The following is a 12,593-nucleotide window of genomic DNA, read 5'->3' as shown; positions in this document are numbered from 1 at the left end:
TATACACTCGACAGCAACAAAAGACACCGTTCATCCATCTTCTCCACAATAGTCACAACTGACAATGTTGATTTAGCCAGTAAATCATCAGCCCCCCCACAGAAATAAACCCGTTTATCAAGTTTGTCTAATTTTTATCGAGGTGTTTCTAGCGAATGTGGCCTGTGAGCAGCTAGGCTCATTCACGTTCCGGGGTTAGAACTGCGCTGGTCCACGGTGCCGCACACCGCTATCCTCTTTATTCATCCAATTTAAGAATAGCAACACACACATAGCAGAGGACAGAGAAGAGGAATCGTATTTAACGATACTAGAATTATGATAACTGGATCCATTTTTCAGGTCATATTCGCTGTACTTACTCACATAATATCACGAAATAATGAAGTAGCTGGCAAGTGTTAACACAGCGGGAAGATGCATCTGGTGAGCGCCTGTGCCAAGCCGGTTGCCATACGTCTGAGAAACCGACAGTTAAATTTTTTAGCATCACTGTAGCGATGCACTGTCAACAGGGAGGGATCTGGAGGGATGTATTGAAAGGCAAAACACTTGGAAGAATCAGGACAATCGGAAACCATTAACTGACGTCATGGCCGATCACTTACACGTATGACAAAGGTTTTATATTAAAGTTTCCCCTTTTTCGGTAATTTTCCCCGTAATGAAGGTTGTTGTAGCACAGGAACGGTTTAGGAAGAACCTCAGATTACTGAATAAGTACATCAGAACCTCACGGGATGATTCCATCGGCACTAAATAACTCTTAATAAAAAGGCGAATGAGCAACTAAAGCCAATGTCGGGTATGGGCGGGGGAAAACAGCTGAGCGGCTCCAGTGTGCATCAACTGGTGAGACGGTGCGGAGGAGCGTTGCTCTATCCCCCTGAAATTACTTTACTGTGGTTCTTTGTTACTGGAAAATATTAATCGGGAATAACACTCACCTCTCGCCTTCCTGGAAGCGGACGGAGTCATCTGATGACAAAAGGTGAGCCCTATCTACTCCCCCTTCGAACACAGTTCACACTAAATTTTCAAAACACAAAACCCGACTTCAGGCCGGTGACCGGACTCAAGGATGATAAAATAACATATCCTAGGATAGATGATGAGCCAGATAGAGGAGACCTGAAACCTTACGATATTTCCCCGAGGGACGAGGTGGAAGATATTTGGGGAGGGATCGGTTTTAAAAAGAATTTCAGTCAGGCCAGCTTCGACTCTCTCTATATATATTTGAGAATTTCGGGGAAAAAAAAAATTGAAACCTCCATGAGGAGTTGGGGGGGTTTGGGTATCCTGGGGCCTCTGGCCTTTACAATCAATAGCACACTTGCACTCACGGTTAAGGCAGACGGGTTTCTCTGTACCAATGCCGTGGATACCTTTGTTAGCAGTGGAAACCCAGCCAGATCGATAATTTGTATAGCCCCGTGGACTGACAGCGCACTCGTTAACACACGCTGAAACTGAAAGGTGGCATTTGACAAGTCCGTTTTATTTTTTTTTATATTGATACATGACGGATTGATATCAAGATTCGCTGGAAGGTTGATTTTACCTTGTTAAGTGGGGGAGAACATGACTTAAGTGGTCCTACGCATGACTGGAGATGATCCCGAGTGGTCGTGGCAATGCCCGGAGATGACTACAGTGGTCATAGCGATGACTGGAAACGACCCAATGGTTTTAAGATTGACTGGAGACGATTGCAGTAGCCATAGCGAGCATCGCTGGTGGAGTGGACCAAGTCGTCATACCAAGAAATGACCCAGTGGTCATGACTGGAGATGACGCAGTGGTCATAACGATGAATAAAAACGAGCTAGTGGTAATAACGATGACCCAGGGGTCGTACCGATGACTAGAAATGAGCCAGTGGTCGCAGCGATGACTGGAACTTACATTTCGAGTCGGTGATGAAATAGCGAATGGAAGAGATAGAATAAGATGTGCAATTTTCATTTTGTGATGACGTATTAATTCGATTGATTTTAGTTTTTATAAGATATAAAGCGACTGTAACATTGAAGAGGCTCGTGATGTGAGGGGATCCCGTGTGTAAGTCACATCAAGTTAAGGAGGTGTACACACAGGATACGACTTGTGTGTGTGTTACCGGCCAAGACGATCATATTTTCCATAGTTACCGTTCGATTAACTTTCCCTCCCTTATGTACTTATGCTGGGCGAACCGAAGGCCACTCGACTGCTGAACTGTGTGGATGTGAAAAGAAAATGGTAGGCTCACCTGAAATGTTTTCAAAATATTTAGTTTTTTTGTCTAATTCTTGAGGTAGGGGTTTGCACAGAGGAGTGTTCCTCGACTGTACTGTGGTGTACTGGTGAGCTCCATGTGTGTGTGTGTGTGTGTACAACTGTACACTAGGCTTTGATCTCTGCCTCACGAGGGGGCTAATTTACTGTGGTACACTCCTACCCATCCTGTGGGCGGTGGTACGTGCACTCCTACCCATCCTGAGGGCGGTGGTACGTGCACTCCTACCCATCCTGTGGGCGGTGGTACACTCCTACCCATCCTGTGGGCGGTGGTACACTCCTACCCATCCTGTGGGCGGTGGTACGTGCAGTCCTACCCATCCTGTGGGCGGTGGTACGTGCACTCCTACCCATCCTGTGGGCGGTGGTACACTCCTACCCATCCTGTGGGCGGTGGTACACTCCTACCCATCCTGTGGGGAGTGGTACGTGCACTCCTACCCATCCTGTGGGCGGTGGTACACTCCTGCCCATCCTGTGGGCGGTGGTACGTGCACTCCTACCCATCCTGTGGGCGGTGGTACACTCCTACCCATCCTGTGGGCGGTGGTACGTGCACTCCTACCCATCCTGTGGGCGGTGGTACACTCCTACCCATCCTGTGGGCGGTGGTACACTCCTACCCATCCTGTGGGCAGTGGTACGTGCACTCCTACCCACCCTGTGGGCGGTGGTACGTGCACTCCTACCCATCCTGTGGGCGGTGGTGCACCAGAGGAACCAGGAGGCCTCAATGGCTGGAAAACATGATGGGTGGTTACATTAGTGAGACAAGTGGTGACACATGATTGGCCAACGAGTCGCCGTGGTGACAACTGGCGGGGTTGGGTGTGCACTACCTACTACACCAGGTTACGACCGTTGGGTTACGACCATTCTCCCTCTCTGTCGTTACTGTTCCCTCCCCCCCCCCCCTCTCCATATTATCTGCTGTGGGGGGGCAGTCAATGCTCTACGTTCGTTAACAATGATTTCGGTCTTAATTGGGCCCGGGCATCTCTTTGTATTGTGGCTAGGGGGGCGCCGGGCCCCCATTTTCTTTCGAGGAAAGAAAATGGGGGCCCGTTTTTTTTGTTGATAAATCTCTGACATGATTTTGGCCCGGCGTTGCACATATGTGCGCGTGTTACACCGTGGCTGGCCTTATGTGATAACTATGCCACCACACAGAGAATGCCAGGCTTCTGTGGCACAGCAGATGACACACCTACCTGGCCCCCCCACTTTTTTCTTTAATGGTGTATTGATGTATTCCCTTAATCCTCACAGGGTGAAGGGTTTAAACATATTGACACTCGTTTTCTGTTGATATTTGGAATAAATACACACACACACACACACACTCTCTCTCTCTCTCTCTCTCTCTCTCTCTCTCTCTCTCTCTCTCTCTCTCGTACTGTGCCTGTTCGCCGTTTCCCGCGTTAGCGAGGACGCGCCAGGAAAACAGAAAAAGAAACATAGGCCTCATATTCTCCGGATCCTGTTTTCCCCAGACAGTGTGTGATACTGATGTGATCATGATGATGATGATGGTGATGATAATGATGATAATGATGATGATGATGATGATGATGATGATGATATTAATGATGATAATTATGATGATGATGATGATGATGATGATGATGATAATTATGATGATGATGATGATAATGATGATGATGATGATATTAATGATGATAATTATGATGATGATGATGATGATGATGATGAAGATGATGATGATGATGATAATGATAATGATGATATTAATTATAATGATGGCGATGATGATGATAATGATGATGATGATGATGTCTTACATTCTTCACGTCATCTCCGTTAAACATGAAGGACCCGAACGAAAGACGGAGGTGTAGGTTCATAGATGGAAGTGTAGGTGTATAGATGGAGGTGAAGTGTATAGATGGAAGTGTAGGTGTAAAGATGGAAGTGTAGGTGTTTAGATGGAAGTGTAGGTATACAGCTGGAGGTGTAGTTGTACAGATGGAAGTGTAGGTGTATAGATGGAGATGTAGGCGTATAGATGGAAGTGTAGGTGTATAGATGGAAGTGTAGTTGTGTAGATGGAAGTGTAGGCGCATCGATAGAGGTGAAGATGTATAGATGGAAGTGTAGGTTTATAGATGGAGGTGTAGTTGTATAGATGGAAGTGGTGTAAAGATGGGGTGTAGTTGTATAGATGAAGGTGAAGATGTATAGATGGAAGTGTAGGTGTATAGATAGAGGTGTAGTTGTATGGATGGAAGTGGTGTAAAGATGGAAGTGTAGGTGTATAGATGGAAGTGTAGGTGTAAAGATGGAAGTGTAGGTGTATAGATGGAAGTGTAGGTGTATAGATGGAAGTGTGGGGGTATAGATGGAGGTGTAGGTGTATAGATAGAGGTGTAGGTGTACAGATGGAGGTGTAGGTGTATAGATGAAGGTAAAGATGTATAGATGGAGGTGTAGGTGTACAGATGGTGGTGTAGGGGTATAGATGGAGGTGTAGGTGTATAGATGGAGGTGTAGGTGTAGAGATGGAAGTGTAGTTTACATGAGAGAGCCAGACAACAGGAGGCCTGACTGACCTACGACTGTGTTGTCTCATGTAAACAAATCATGTTTACCCTCGGCATAACTTGGAAAGCTAAAAAGGAAATATTAATGACTTGGGAAAACACGATATTGTCTAAGAACGATCATGTCAAGTGTGAACTCAAGGGTGGGGATCATCATGGAGAACTGGGAACCCCCCCAAACCAATCAGATGATACAACACGGCAATCAGTAATCAATCATTCTTTTTTTTTTTCCTGGAAGAGGCAACTGTTGCCTTGTTTTGGAATGGCGTAAGGGTCGTTAGCCGTAATTACCCGAGGTCCTTCACAGTGTCAAGTCGTGTTATGATGGTGCCCGAGTCCTGCTAGTGTTCTAGGCTGCTTTTGAATACCTTGAGACGCCTTCTTTCGAGGAAGATATGGTCATTTGCCTCACTGAGGACCCGGGGAGGGGAAAAAGAATGTGGTCCATGGTGGCCCAGCTGTCGTCTTTGTCTGTCGGTCTTCTGGTTCATCAATGTCTTCTGTTGATGAGAAGGGTTTTTTTTTTTTTTTTTTTACTCGTTTCGTCACGTCAGAGATTTGACAACTTGGTTTTGGACGCAGGAGGAACTGCGGGTTATTGAAGACGCAATCACGGAGCGGGAGCAGAGGGAGCTGGGCTTAAACCCAGAGGGACGCGTTCGTGGTTCGGGCTCAACGAGTGAAACGGGTATGAGAGAACGAGGAATGGATGGAAGGCTTGAACTGGAGGACAAATGACAGGTTTACGTACGGACTTGACGGGGGAGAGAGAGAGAGAGAGAGAGAGAGAGAGAGAGAGAGAGAGAGAGAGAGAGAGAGATGAATGTGGCCCTTTGAGGACGACGTCGCTACCACCACCACCTACTGGGGTATAATGACCTGATCCTCGATGGCCGGGTCAGAGGCCCCTCCATCCTCCTACCCAGAGGCCTCACAGGCCTACTCAAGGGGCGGGGGCCCCGTACCATCGCTCCTCTCATCACAGATCGCAGGGCCGCTGACCAGGGCAGGCGAGGTCAGGTTGCCGTAGATCGGGAATTTCTCTGCGTCGAGGTCGTCAACCGGTGCTGCACCGGGCTACCTGCTTCGTGTACACAGGTTATCCTCTTGAAATTTCAATGCAAATAAAACGTCTGGGAGGCTTCACTCCCGCTGAGCAAGGTAAACAAGGCAGCGAGGTTTTAGAGGGAGCGCGCTGATGTTAAACCACCTTCATTTCCCCTTCATTAGACAGGAGCCGCCGTGGTGAAGGGGGGTTAGCCAGGGTGATCTGAGGTAAGAATAAGAACGGTTGAAGAACGAGGATGTGACCCCGAGAGTTCTTTAACTAGGAGAGGAGGAGGAGGAGGACAAGGAGGTTGTGAGGGGCCAGTTTTTGTCCGCTTGTGACGTGGGTGGGGTGGGAAGAGGAGGGGGCGTTGTTGGACACACGAGGCGAACGCCCAAACTTATCTATCTGCCAGCCATCTCCTTTACGGACTCTCTCTCTCTCTCTCTCTCTCTCTCTCTCAGCAAGATAACATACCGAAAGGACGCTGACATACGCTCGGAGGGATGAGGGGTGAGGTTGAGATTGGTGGGGGGTGGGGGTGAGAGAGAGGGGCTTAGGGGAAAAGGGGGGTAAGCGGGATTGGGGGGGTGGGTGAACTTCAGCAGGTGAGACATTAAGTTCAGACACTTGAGAGGTGAACGTACGCAATATACACCTGGTTCGTGCGTTCTTTCCAATCTCGATTGCGTTCCAACCGTCATACCTTCACTCTGTAGCGTAGCGCAATTCCTCCACACATGTTGTTGAAACTAAATGAATGAAGCAGGAAATCATAATATGATCATTATGACTATATACACAACCCCAGGTCCTACGCTCTCCGTGGCGCGTGCGCGGCTCCAGGACTGCGCTACTTCCAGCAGCAGGAGAAGGATGGACCCCTTTGGAGTCGAAAGTTCCTTTGATGACACTGTGTACTCCCAGGCATACAGGCTTTTCTCTCTGGCGGTTTGACCTCGTGCAGGTGGAATCCGGTAACACCTATATATGTATAAGAACATCACGGAAATACTTGAAGTCTTTGGGTGTCTTCTACCTCCACAACCTGAGCTGGGCCCAGGCTGGTGGGTTGGGTATTTGGTCGACCAAGCTGTTGGACGCCGCGACCGGCACAGGCCCAGGTGTCCCCCAGCAGCCTGGCTGGTTTAATACACTCTTTAAATATTTGTCGGAAGCATTCTTAAATTTCTCCACTGTGCATGCCATGATGAATTGCACTCAAGATGTCTAAGAGCCTTGGGCCCTGGTATTGGAAGGTGTTCCTTCCTGCCGTGCATATTCCGGAGTGAGTATTTGACAGCATCCTCCATTCCTGTCGTGCCGCTAGGATGTTATGTCCCAGTGTTATTTGGGGACTCTTAGATCCTTCTAGGATTTTTCAAGCGTAGGTGATGACATATCTCTCCTGTCTGCGCTCTGGAGAATACAGCCAAAGTGATTTCAGTCTTTTCTAGTAATTTGATTCCTTTAACTCGTTCAAATGAGCCATGAATTATCTCTAAACACGTTCAGATTCAGCAGTCTTCCTTGTTTGGTGGATGACGTTGGAATACAGTAATGTTCTATTCTTGTAAGAGTTAACGCATTGAAAAGTATCATCACTGGCTTTTCTTCTTAGTCTTGAAAGTCTGTAGGATCCATCCCGCGATCCATCTGGAAGATGCAACTGTTGTTTTATGTTCAATGAAGGTTAGATCTTTTTTGACAAGATTACTCACAGGTCTTCCACATCCTTCAACTGGTTTGTGATAGCTTCCGTGTCTACCTGGTAGTCTACATTGTTTTTGATTTCTTCATTCTCCCCATACCGCAGTTGATATTTATCCCCATAGAAAAGTAAATTGTTCTCTTTGACCCAGTGAAAGACTTTCTCGGTGGCCCATTGGGAAATGGGCAGAGGCTCCATCGTAGCACGATTTAAAAAATGTCTGAGTACTTTACCCTCAACAAACCAAACAAAGCAGCAGTTGTCTCCTCTGAAAATAAGGTAGGGTGGATCTTGCGGACCTTCAAGCTGAGGAAGGTAAAACCACTTACAACATTTTTAGGGCGTTAATACTTTTAACAGCTATTGTATACTGTCATCATAATAACCTATAAGATACTACTCCATACTGTTATCGTACATGGCGGGCGAAATTAGAACTAGAACGTGTCCAAAGAACCTTCACGGCTCATATTGACGCGTTAAAGGGGTTGAGGTATTGGGGACGACTGAAGCCTCACTGAGGCTGTGGTTTCTGGGACACAGACGGGAGAGATATACCATCATATACACTCGGGAAAATCCCTCAAGGGATCAATCCCAAACATACGCGCGGGAATGATCCCGTACTGATGCGACGAGCATGGAAGGTTATATGTACAAAATTAACCATTACGAAAATTTTAAGATTCGATGATCACAAACGGAGATAACGCCTCATACATCCGGATCCCCAGGGCTGTTCATCAAGTCATCAGCGGACGTCAGAAACGCCAGTGGACGAATTCGAGAAGGCCTTGGCTAAGTATCTATAAGGTATATCAAGACGAGCCAGGCAGCGGTGGTGAGGACATGTTGATGCAGTGTCGCTGCTCCCAACAGCCTGGTCAAACAAACCTCCAGCTCAACAACTTAAGGCCAGACCCGTGCTATGGTGGGTAGGAGACCTCCAGCCGAAGTCTTCTCCAGCTCTGCCCGCTTGTCCTCACATCAGGGGACGTCACCGTGGGCGAGGCTTTACCATCGTCAGGTGAAGAGGGCGAGCAGAACTCCCGCTGGAGGAAACCTCTCACTCCCAAGAGGAAATCCCACCATTTCCCAGCTTCTGATCGTGGCGCAACCTCGGAATTCCAGGAGCTCCATAAACGGCGTCTTGGGATATATATATATATATATATATATATATATATATATATATATATATATATATATGCAAGGGAGGGGGTTGTCATTTCATGTGTGGCGGAGTGGCGACGGGAATGAATAAGGGCAGACAAGTATGAATTATGTACATGTGTATATATGTATATATCTGTGTGTGTATATATATGTATACGTTGAGATGTATAGGTATGTATATGTGCTGTGTGTGGACGTGTATGTATATACATGTGTATATGGGTGGGTTGGGCAATTCTTTCGTCTGTTTCCTTGCGCTACCTCGCTAACGCGGGAGACAGCGACAAAGTATAATACTAAAATATGTATATATATATATATATATATATATATATATATATATATATATATATATATAGTAACATGATAATGATAATTATGATGATAATATAATAATAAACACGTGTAAAACTCTTCCTGTACGACACACACAGAGTAAAACCGTACAGAGATTGTACCAGGCCAGCCGGAGCTGTGGTGCAGAAACGTATGTAAAGAGAACACACCTTCAGCATTCGGGACCCAAGACTTAAGAACACCTTGCCTGTTGTCATCGTGGGAGGAACGCGAACCTCTTAACCACTACGCGTTCGTAGTGTTCCAGTTGACATAAACACCTGTATTGGTTATATTGTTCAGACAGACAGACAGTAATTGACAGTACAGAAGTCTACGAGTGCCATGGACAAATGCTTGCAATGTGTACCAGACCAGCAAGGCTGTGTGGCTCGGTTGGCTGCGGCCTCCAACAGCTTGGTCGACCAACGACTCGACCTAACATTCTGGGCCCACAGCCCGGGGTGTTAGGGGGTAGAAGACCCCCTCGAATCACACACACACACACGACAATAAGTAATGAGTACCTTCCTTATGAGATTAATTAGCCAGGAAGGAAACGAGGACTTCAGTCGGGGTACTAATCAGGTGTAAGAGGAAAAAAAAGGAGGGAGGAATGAGGACCAAAGAACGCTGTCGAGGTCAGAACACGAGAGAGATCAAAAGATGCCAAAGAGTTCTTCCCCTGCTTGTGACTGGTCAACAATGTTACGTGGTGCGAATGTACATAAGTTTGGAAATGATTTAAATAAATGCAGACCGAGTAGCTTTAAATGTATATATATATATATATATATATATATATATATATATATATATATATATATATATATATATATATAAGTCTGCAATTCCTGAACTGGGGTGAAGATACGTGATGTTAATGGAGACAAAACGTATTATTAAGATAAGATCTAACATTACTCATCTGTAAGAAAGATAAGGAGAGAGATCGGTTCTCACCGTAAGAGACACTATTTTGTTGAAGGAAATGTTAACAAAATGATTCATTCGAACGATCCGTACTGGAAAGAATACTTGGAGATAGTTGCATAAATGGTTTTGATGTCTTAAAATCTCTTTAAGAAATATGCAAATGAGCCATTACGAATTATATAATGAGAATGATGCTAGAACCAGCAGGTTACACATCTCAATGAGATGGCAGACTTGTGAAATACATCTTAAGAGTGTATACAGATAACCTCCTGTATTAACGTGTCGCTGGGCTTAACAGAACCAGAGGGGTCGTACATAACCACAATTACTACATCTCGTCTGTACACAAATTAACATGATAGTTAGTGTGACATTATACACCAGTTGGTAAATACAAACACGTAGTGCTTAAGCTAGTGTGACATTATACACCAGTTGGTAAATACAAACACGTAGTGCTTAAGCTAGTGTGACATTATACACCAGTTGGTAAATACAAACACGTAGTGCTTAAGCTAGTGTGACATTATACACCAGTTGGTAAATACAAACATGTAGTGCTTAAGCCGAGTTATTTAGTAAACGACACACGTTTTAGCGCCAAACATATTTAAATCTTTTTCAATGAAATATTAAGTTTTCACCAATTAGTTCCTAAAAAACTTACCTAGAATTAATTTTCAACACACACACTCACACACACACACACACACACACACACACACACACACACACACGCACACACACACACACACTGCATGAAATCCACAGGAAAATGAATGAAATGAAACAGGGTAAGTTCTAAAGTGCATTTTCGTGTCACTTATAGTGTTTCATTTTCCTGTGGATTTCTTGCACATGCATACTAGATCACGTTGCACCACTGTGACCTTATGCAACACACACACACACACACACACACACACACACACACGAATACGCACACACACACACACACGCACACGAATACACACACACACACACACACACACTCATATTATATACACACACATACACACACAACACACATACGTGTATATATATATATATATATATATATATATATATATATATATATATATATATATATAAACACTGATAACCACGAGGAAAATGAAACAGGGTAAGTTCCCAAGTGCACTTTTGAGTAATGATCACATCGTCAGGAAAGATACAAGAATGAGATGGAAGACTTAGTCAGTTGATATACAAATAAGGCATCTTAATTTCGTTTCTTCCTTGTATATCAACAGACTGTTCCAAGTCTTTGATCTCATTCTTGTATCTCCCTTACTGTGATCATTACACGAAAGTGCAACTGGGAACTAATCGTGTTTCATTTTCCTCGTTGTTATCAGCAAACACTAGACCTTCTGCAATACATATATATATATATATATATATATATATATATATATATATATATATATATATGAATAACCTGATTAAAATATCTTATTGACACGTTTACACAAAAACTGCATAGCTTGTACACAAGCCATGTAAACCTAATAATGTATATCATCTATGATTTTCATTAGAAATAAAATACAGAGAAATAAATCAAGAAAGAAGAAAGTGGAGACATCATCACCCCATTTATGTCTTGGATCACTCGTCTTCAGTGATTCTCCAGTGGCGTCAAACGTCTTATTTTAACGGTTAGAAAATTGCTTACCTGTACAAGGTCACCCGACATCCTCAGTGTAGTAACTTCTTTGTCCAAAAGGATAGCGCCGTAATTTTCAGCCTCGTACGCGGGCTTCCACGTTACAAACAACTGTTGAACTTCCATGTCATAAGCGACTATGTTTACTTTTTTTTGTTTCTTCTTCAACTGTTTACACAATATGCCGACACTTTTATGGTTATCACCCATTGTTCTTATGTTCATGGTTTTCACAACGTATCACAGAGAGGTATCACTGCACAATAACGGGTAAAAACGAAATGTAAAAACACAGAGACACAAAGGTTACATCCAGAAGGTGCCAGTGTCCTGGGTACACTGAGACGTACTCGAATTCGAAACGGTAGGACTAGTTGTTGATGGTTGCAATTTAGGACCATCAACATCCAAGTTAATTTAACGCCGTCATTATTGTGCTATAGCCACAAATAATAACCATCAACACCTTCTTTAGGTGTTAAGAATAATTTTTATACATAGCTCACACTCTCATTCACGAAACATCATCTTTAGAAATTTATTTCACTCCAGGATTGAGGTGAAGGCAATTTAGCGTGAAAGGAGTATCTGGCATCGTCTGTAGTTCGCAGCACGACGCCAGATGGCAGGTCAAGAAAATGATTTATGATGGTTTTAAAAACTTTTGTGTCCACGGGAAAAATAATTTCATACACGAACATCATTCGTCCCACCAGTTCCCGAGTGAATGACAAAGTGGCAAGAATTATTGATTACAGTGATATTCACTGTTACAGTAATTATTTGAGTGTGACATATTCTGTATTAAGTTATTTATTTGATTGTGATAGGTTCAGTATTACGGTAATAATTTGAATATTCCACGAA

General features: G+C 44.2%; 1 protein-coding gene across 3 annotated transcripts in view; it reads left to right on the top strand.

Annotated features, from left to right (window-relative positions):
- Positions 1–843: 843 nt before the first annotated feature.
- The window catches only part of LOC139765466 (transmembrane protein 198), a 653,673-nt gene continuing 641,923 nt past the window's right edge, over positions 844–12,593 (top strand). For all 3 annotated transcript variants that reach the window (XR_011716663.1, XM_071692843.1, XM_071692844.1), the window contains exon 1: positions 844–991. The gene's annotated coding sequence lies outside the window, so the exon portion shown is untranslated. The remainder of the gene's footprint in view (positions 992–12,593) is intronic.

Source organism: Panulirus ornatus, chromosome 55 (genome assembly GCF_036320965.1).
Source record: "Panulirus ornatus isolate Po-2019 chromosome 55, ASM3632096v1, whole genome shotgun sequence".
In the NCBI taxonomy this organism is placed as follows: domain Eukaryota; kingdom Metazoa; phylum Arthropoda; class Malacostraca; order Decapoda; family Palinuridae; genus Panulirus; species Panulirus ornatus.
The sequence above is the reverse complement of the archived record's forward strand: the minus strand, read 5'-3'. Positions and strand labels throughout refer to the sequence as shown.